Here is a 6,000-nt window from a genome sequence, read left to right as displayed (position 1 = left end):
CAGGATCTTCACTTACCTTGTGAAAACAAGTAGATGAATGATCCGCACGTGGAGTTTTGGAGCAACTCTCCGTCAAACTCTCCAAACTTCACAACTTTGAGTGTTTAGCTTAAAACCTTCAAAAGATCATAAAAACTAATCAAATCTTTGCATGATTTAATGAAAACATGAAGAAATACGCACAAAGGGCAGAGTTTCACCTCAGCAAGTGAAAGAAACGATGTTCTACCGCATCAACCGACTGAGGGCCATTTATAGGTGGCTGGCCAGACCACCTTCGGCGGCCACACGTGAAACCGAAAGCCATGCATGTTCGGCGGCCGAACCTTAACTTCGGCGGCCGAACCTGGCTTTTCTGCCTTGGTTCATTTTACTCAAAAACTCATTTCCTTATGCTTAAAACTTAATGAACATATCAAAACATGTGAGAAAAACAGAAATCAAACCCTGCTAGAGACCTCCGACATCAGAAACTCCATCGAAAAGTAGAAGTCCGATGCCGGACTCGAGCCGGGTATTACATTCTCCCCCCCTTAAGAACATTCGTCCTCGAATGGTCCTAAAACAAACAATGAAACACATAAAAAGGAGAAAACTCACCTCAAAACAAATATGGATACTGCTGGAGCATAGACTCCCGCGTCTCCCAGGTGCACTCTTCTAGATTATGGTGGTTCCACAGGACTTTCACCATCGGAATCTCCTTGTTCCTTAGCTGTCTGATCTGTGTGTCCAGAATCCGCACTGGCTGCTCTATATAGGTGAGATCTGTATGAATCTCCACCTCAGGCTCACTCAGAACCTGATTCGGATCTGACACAAACTGCCGTAGCATAGAAACATGAAAGACCGGGTGAATTCTCTCCATAGAAGCAGGTAAATCCAGTTTATACGACACATTTCCGATCCTCTGCAACACCTCAAAGGGTCCAATGTATCGTGGAGCTAATTTACCCTTCTTCCCGAAACGAACCACTCCTTTCATTGGAGACACTTTCAGCAATACCCAATTACCCTCCTGGAACTCTAACTGCTTTCTGCGAACGTCTGCATAACTTTTCTGTCTGCTCTGCGCTGTTCTGATTCTATCTCTAATCACGGGCACCACTCGACTAGTAATCTCTACTAACTCTGGCCCTGCAAGAGCCTTCTCTCCTATCTCTTCCCAGCAAACAGGGGATCTGCACTTCCTCCCATACAATGCTTCATAAGGAGCCATCCCGATGCTAGCATGATGGCTGTTATTGTAGGCAAACTCCACCAAAGGTAGATGCTGCCTCCAAGAACCGCCAAAGTCTAACACACACAGTCGAAGCATATCCTCTATAGTCTGGATGGTCCTTTCTGACTGTCCATCAGTCTGTGGGTGGAAAGCAGTGCTAAACTCTAATCTCGTGCCCATTGCACTCTGCAGACTTCGCCAAAATCTGGAAGTAAACTGAGGTCCTCTGTCTGACACTATAGACACTGGAACTCCATGTAATCTCACTATCTCATCCAGATAGACCTGTGCCAACTTATCCACAGAATAGTTACTCCGAACTGGAAGAAAATGAGCAGATTTCGTGAGTCTGTCCACAATCACCCATATAGAGTCTATCCTGTTGGACGTTACTGGTAAACCCACTACAAAATCCATAGCTATGTTCTCCCATTTCCACTCTGGAATCGGTAATGGGTTAAGCATTCCTGCTGGTTTCTGATGCTCTAGTTTCACCCTCTGGCAAACCTCACAGGCTGTCACGAACTGCGCCACTTCCTTCTTCATGGCTGGCCACCAATAAACTCTTTTCAGATCCTGATACATCTTGGTGGCTCCTGGGTGAACACTATACCTCGCATTATGAGCTTCCTTCATAATGTCTTCCTTCACAATGCCCTTATCTGGTACACAAAGTCGACTCCCATAGCGAAGGATCCCTTTACTGTCAAATTTGAACTCTACACTGTTGCCTGACTGAACAGTCCTGGCAATTTTCATCAACTCAGGGTCCTCATGTTGTCTCTGAGCTATCTGCTCCAGAAACACAGGTGTCACTCTCATCTGTGCTATCAACGCACCGGTACCAGACAACTCTAGCTGTAATCCCTCGTCTAAGAGCTTATAAAGCTCCATCACAACTGGTCTCCGCTCTGCTGCTATATGGGATAAACTGCCTAGTGATTTCCGGCTTAGGGCGTCTGCGACCATATTCGCCTTACCCGGATGATACTGGATTTTACAATCATAATCACTGAGCAATTCCACCCATCTCCGCTGCCTCAAATTCAGCTCTCTCTGACTCAAGATGTACTGTAAACTCTTGTGATCAGTGAAGATCTCGCATTTAACCCCATAGAGGTAATGCCGCCACATCTTAAGTGCAAAGATAACTGCTGCCATCTCTAGGTCATGGGTAGGGTAATTCAACTCGTGCTTCTTCAACTGTCTAGAAGCATAAGCTATCACCCTATCACTCTGCATCAATACACAACCCAATCCCACTCGAGATGCATCACAGAACACTGTGAAATCCTCATTACTGACAGGCAAAGCTAACACTGGTGCTGTGGTCAATCTCCGCTTGAGTTCCTCAAAGCTCTCTTCACACTGATCTGACCAGACAAACTTCTGGTTCTTCTGAGTCAGTTTGGTCATAGGAGCCGCTATCTTTGAGAAGTTATGAACGAACCTCCTGTAGTAACCTGCCAGTCCCAGAAAGCTTTTAATCTCAGTCACTGTCGTGGGTCTGGGCCAGTTAGCTACAGCCTCTATCTTCTTGGGATCTACCTCAATACCCTCTGCTGACACCACATGTCCCAAGAAGGCAATGCTCGTCAACCAAAACTCACACTTCGAGAACTTGGCATATAACCCATGCTCTCTCAGTGTCTGCAGAATGATCCTCAGATGCTGGGCATGCTCCTCTGCATCTCGGGAATACACTAAGATATCATCGATGAAAACAATGACAAAGTGATCCAGAAACTCACTGAATACCCTGTTCATGAGATCCATAAATGCTGCAGGGGCGTTAGTCAACCCGAACGGCATCACTAAGAACTCATAATGCCCATATCTGGTCCTGAAAGCTGTCTTAGGCACATCTGCCTCTCGAACTCTCAACTGGTGATACCCAGATCTCAGATCTATTTTAGAAAAACAACCTGCTCTAGCTAGCTGGTCAAATAGATCATCAATCCGAGGTAAAGGATACCTATTCTTGGTAGTGACCTTGTTCAACTGTCTGTAGTCGATACAAAGTCTGAGGGATCCATCCTTCTTTCTGACAAAAAGCACTGGAGCACCCCAAGGTGAGGTACTGGGGCGGATGAAACCCTTATCTACCAAGTCCTGCAACTGTTCTTTCAACTCTTTTAACTCTGCTGGCGCCATCCTGTAGGGAGGAATAGAGATAGGTCTGGTATCAGGCAGCAATTCAATTTCAAACTCTATCTCCCTACCGGGTGGTAGTCCTGGAAGTTCGTCTGGAAAAACATCGAGAAACTCTCGGACTATTGGTACTGTAGCTGGTTCCCTCACCTGACTGTCTAGCTCTCTCACATGAGCTAGAAACCCCTGACAACCCCTCCTAAGCAAACGACGAGCCTGAAGGGCTGAAATCATACCTCTGGGTGTACCTCTCCTGTCTCCGCTAAAGACACACTCTGACCCATCCTGGTCTCTGAGACTCACTAGCTTCTCTCTACAGTCCAAAGTAGCACTATATGCAGATAGCCAATCCATCCCTAGAATGACATCAAAATCTGTCAAGTCTAGAACCACAAGGTCAGCTGGAAGGCATCTACCCTCTATGAATACTGGACTGAAACGACAGACTGACACTGCCACTGATGGGTCACATTTGGGTCCACTGACCCAGAGAGGATACTCTAACTCAGAACTGATCAAACCCAATCTCTCTATGGTTCTCGAAGCAATAAAGGAATGAGAAGCACCGGGGTCCATCAAAGCATACACATCTGAACACCCAATGATGAGCTTACCTGACACCACTGTGTTCGACGTGTTAGCCTCCTCCTGTGTCACAGTGAAAATCCGTGCTGGGGCTACCGGATTTCCACCTCGGGAACCTGCTGCTGAAGTAGAGGCTGCCCCTCTCCCTCTACCTCTGCCACTACTCTGAGGCATGACTGAAGCTGCTGGCCGAACAACTGGCTGTACCACACTGCCTGAACTCATCTGCTGGGATGGTGCAAAAGTCATCTGCGGACAATCCCGAGCAATATGCCCTTCCTGTCCACATCGAAAACAAGCTGTAGATCCCAACCGACAAACTCCTCCATGTGGTTTTCCGCATCGTCTGCATACTGGAGCTATGCCAGAGCTTGAGCCACTACCTATTCCCAGACCTGACTTAACTTTACTCCAGAACTTACTCTTTGTTCCTTTTGCTCTATCCCATCTCTTACTACCTGGAGTGGGGGCTTTAGAACCCGAAGCCTGTGCCTTTGACTGTTGCTGAATATTGGCACTAGCTTCCATTTTCCTGGCTGCGTCCACTATCGTGTGGAAACTCTCCTTTTCTGCTGGAAGAATCAAGGAAGAATACCTGGGATGCAGTCTCATAGTATATCTCCTTGCCTTCTTCTGATTAGTATCATAGGCTTGACCCACGTACTGAAGCAAATCCAGGAACTTATCTGTGAATTCATCAACACTCATTTCATCTGTCTGTCTCAACTGTTCGAACTTGATTACTTTCATCTCCCTGGAGCTATCAGGAAAAGCCCACCCTGCAAACTCATTGGCGAACTCTCCCCAAGACATACTGTTCATTCTGGGTTCCACATAGTTCTTAAACCATTCTATGGCCTTCTTGCATTTAAGTGTAAACCCCGCCATCTCAATGGCTCTCCTATCATCTGCTCCCAATTCACGGGTTATTATTCTAACTGCTCTGAGGTAATCAAATGGATCATCTCCCGTGTTGTATTTAGGAGCATCCAATTTCAAATACTCCGTCATTTGCACTTTACCTCCAGATGAGCTAGGTTGATGTCTGTCAACAACAGGAGCTACTGGTTCTGGTGGTGGTACTGGGTCATTTGGTTCTGGATGTGCTGCACTTGGATGGGTAGGGGAAGATGGATACATCGGATATGGGGGATAGTAAGGAGGATAAGGCATATAGGGCATATAAGGGGGATATGGGACAAAACTAGAGTACTCCGACATACCTCCCATCGGATACTCTGGATAGCCAAAACCTGAGGTCTGAGTGCCTCCCTGCGACTCTCCCATACCTTCCTCAAATCTGCCTATACCCATGCTATCATCTCTCGACTGGTCAATCTCCATAGCCTCCCTCCTTTCCTCTGATCTTCCTCCCCTAGCTGTACCTCTTCTGCTCTCGTCTACAAACCGTCTAGGGTCTATTGACGTACCTTCCCTGCTAGATCTCTGCGACCTTGCCCTAGGCAATGCAGGAGGACGAGCAGCTGGTCTCTCACTTTCTGGTGGGACTCCAGTCAATCGAGCTGATCGACGAGTTCCTCTCATCTTTACTCTGGAAACACAACATATAACATACCAATTTAGCACATAAACATCACATAGCAATAATACACATACAAAACTCATGGCATATCATAGCAGATAGGACTCAAGACCCTATCCTAGTGGACATGATTTCCTATTGTGCTTGACCACTTCTACCCTGTATGAGCCCAACACTGTCTCTATAGGTCCGATCATGTGAACCTAGGGCTCTGATACCAATCTGTAACGACCCAAAAATGGACCGTCACCGGCGCTAGGATTCAGGTCGGCTTAAGGCCGCCAGAACCCGTAGCAAGCCTGCTATACTCTCTGTGTACCTGTAAAACTTATACATGATCATACATTTTCTGTGAAAATAACAAAAAACTCTTTTCTCTGTACCAAGGCTTAACCTGTGCATGCACTATCTCTGTACTCTGTACTCTGTACTCTGTACCCCTGACTAGAGCTTGCTCTAGATGGGTTACTCATATCTGTTAAGCCTGGTTTTCACATAC

This window comes from Manihot esculenta, chromosome 9 (assembly GCF_001659605.2).
Source record: "Manihot esculenta cultivar AM560-2 chromosome 9, M.esculenta_v8, whole genome shotgun sequence".
Lineage (NCBI taxonomy): Eukaryota > Viridiplantae > Streptophyta > Magnoliopsida > Malpighiales > Euphorbiaceae > Manihot > Manihot esculenta.
Note: the sequence above shows the minus strand (reverse complement) of the source record.